Source organism: Erythrolamprus reginae, chromosome 2, assembly GCF_031021105.1.
Source record: "Erythrolamprus reginae isolate rEryReg1 chromosome 2, rEryReg1.hap1, whole genome shotgun sequence".
NCBI classification, from domain to species: Eukaryota; Metazoa; Chordata; class Lepidosauria; order Squamata; family Dipsadidae; genus Erythrolamprus; species Erythrolamprus reginae.
This window is the reverse complement of record NC_091951.1, coordinates 47523466-47525957: the sequence shown is the minus strand read 5'-3', so window position 1 is coordinate 47525957 and position 2492 is coordinate 47523466.

Here is a 2492-nt window from a genome sequence, read left to right as displayed (position 1 = left end):
ATCACAGGAAACATGCTTTTAGGAAACAAAAAAAAGACCCACTCTTAGTAGCCCCCACCTTTGTCAATGTGCCCATCAAGGAATGGCCCAGCTCACCTTTGTTAAAAGATGGACTAATCTATTCTACATAACAAACCAACTCCTGACAGAGCCATATTGGGAATTGCCCAAAGAGCTTTCATTCTACCATCACCCAGCAAAGGGCCAGCCAAACCCAAACTCACAAACACAGCCTACATTGTTACCCTTGCATGGCACCATGGGAATCCGACAGCCAATCAGTGCATTTCTGGCACAGAAGCAGGAGGGCCTCAGTGCGGGGCTTCATAGAACATAAAACAAAGAACTTCTCAGAATTTCTCCCCCCACACACCTAACATCTGGAAACATGTGATCCACCTTCTCTGGACAGAAGCTCATGCCATGTGCTCCTGTCCACCATTAAACTTCCTTTCCAAGCAACCTCCATGAATCCAATTTCTTTTTCCCCACTTGGAACTTAATCCACAAGAATATTAAGGAGAGAAGCAATTTAGAATTAAGGAGAAAATTTCTGGCAATTAGAACAATTGATCAGTGGAACAGCTTGCCTCCAGAGGTTGTGAACGCTCCAACACTGGAAGTTTTGAAGAAGAGATTGGATAACCATTTGTCTGAAGTGGTGGAGTGTCTCCTGCCCAAGCAGGAGGTTGGACCAGAAGACCTCCAAGGTTCCTTCCACCTCTTTTGTTGTTATTATTATTATTTATTATTATTTCCAACAAAGGGTAAGGGAACCAGGAAATAATCCCAATCTACATTCCTTCAACCCTTGTGTTTCACACAAACTCACCACTTGCAGTTACTCTTTGGGCTTAAGGCAATCTTTTTGTGAACCTGCCTGCTTATAATAATATAATTTGACTCTTAACAAGGAAATCCTGAATAAAGGGAAATGGAACATCCTAAGCAAGACTCACTCCGTTGCCTTTCATTTTATGTGAACTTTCATGGTTTGTTAAAGTGTTTTGGGACTGGCATGTTGTCTGAACCCTGATAGCAAGTATAGGTGCAGTAGCATAATTGCTCTGGACTTGCACCGTGACTCAGAGCCACGGGAGCATATACACATCACCGTTCCACCTTAGCAGCCCACCTCTGCCTAAGAGCCAGGAGGAAGCAAGGGAGAAAGTAGAATCTCTAGTCTGCTTTGGGGGGAAACAGGAGTGAAGGAGAAAAGCCGCCTCGAGTCTGAGAGGCTAAGCGCGGCCCATAAATCTAATAAATAAATAAATAATAATTATTTAATCATTAATTAATCTAATTAATAAAAGGACTGCTCCCATTGGCCCCTCATTTGACAGCTTCCCTACAAATAGGGAGCTGTCATCCTCCGTTGTTCCGACTTCTGCCTCACCTGTTTTGTTGCTGAATATACATTTCCTTGTTCCTGAAATGCCTCTCTGTGCTTTTCTTCAAGCTAGCCGACTCCAGGCTATCTAACCGTTACCCAATCTCTTCTTAAAAACTTCCAGTGTTGGAGCATTCACAACATCTGGAGGCAAGGGGTTCCACTGGTTAATTGTTCTATCAGAAACTTTCTACCTAGTTCTAAGTTGCTTCTCTTCTTGATTAGTTTCCACCCATTGCTTCTTGTCCTGCCCTCAGGTGCTTTGGGGAATAGCTAGATTTCCTCTCCTTTGTGGCAACCCTGGAGATATTGGAACACTGCTATCCTGTCTCCCCTAGTCCTTCTTTTCAACAAAATAGACATACCCAGTTTAAAACAGTTCTTCACCTGTTTTATCCTCCAGTTTAGTCCCCTTTGTTGCTCTTTAATGCACTCCTTTTTAGGGTGTATATATTTTTCTTGGTTTTTAAAAATCACGCCCTTCTTTGAGGCAGAGAGAAATAGAAAAAGAACTGTTCTCAAATGCATTTATTCAGTGTATTTCATCATAAATTTTGATGAGGGTCAAGTCCATAGTTTGCAACACATACATAGAAACTAACTGCTCAGTTCCACTGTAATCCTCCAATAGCTCAGAAATATTCTTCCTTCCAGGAGTAGGATTACTACTCAACTGTTAAATGCACCATTTTCTAATTCTTTATTTGGTTTTCGTTCTCAGATACGTAAACTGGAAGCGATTTCTACAGCATTTCATAGAGACAAAGTTCTCTTCAACAAAGAGTTTGTTCTCAGGCTAGATGAATGCTCCAGTGAATGAAAAAGCATTTGGAGAGTCTCAAGATTCCTTCAACCTATTTGCAATTGTGTAATAGGACAGAGAAAGAATGGCAAGCCATTTGGCATATGAGAGAACAGGAAAAAACCCTTCTGGTTCTAAGTCTGGGAGCCGTGGGGAGATCTGGGGAAGATCTGGGCAGAAGATCTTGGAGGAGGAAACCATCGTTTCACAAGTTCATGCCTGGAAATTCAGGAGCCTCCAATATCAAGAGGATGAGGGTCCCCGAGGACTTTGCAGCCGACTCCATTCCTTTTGTAATCG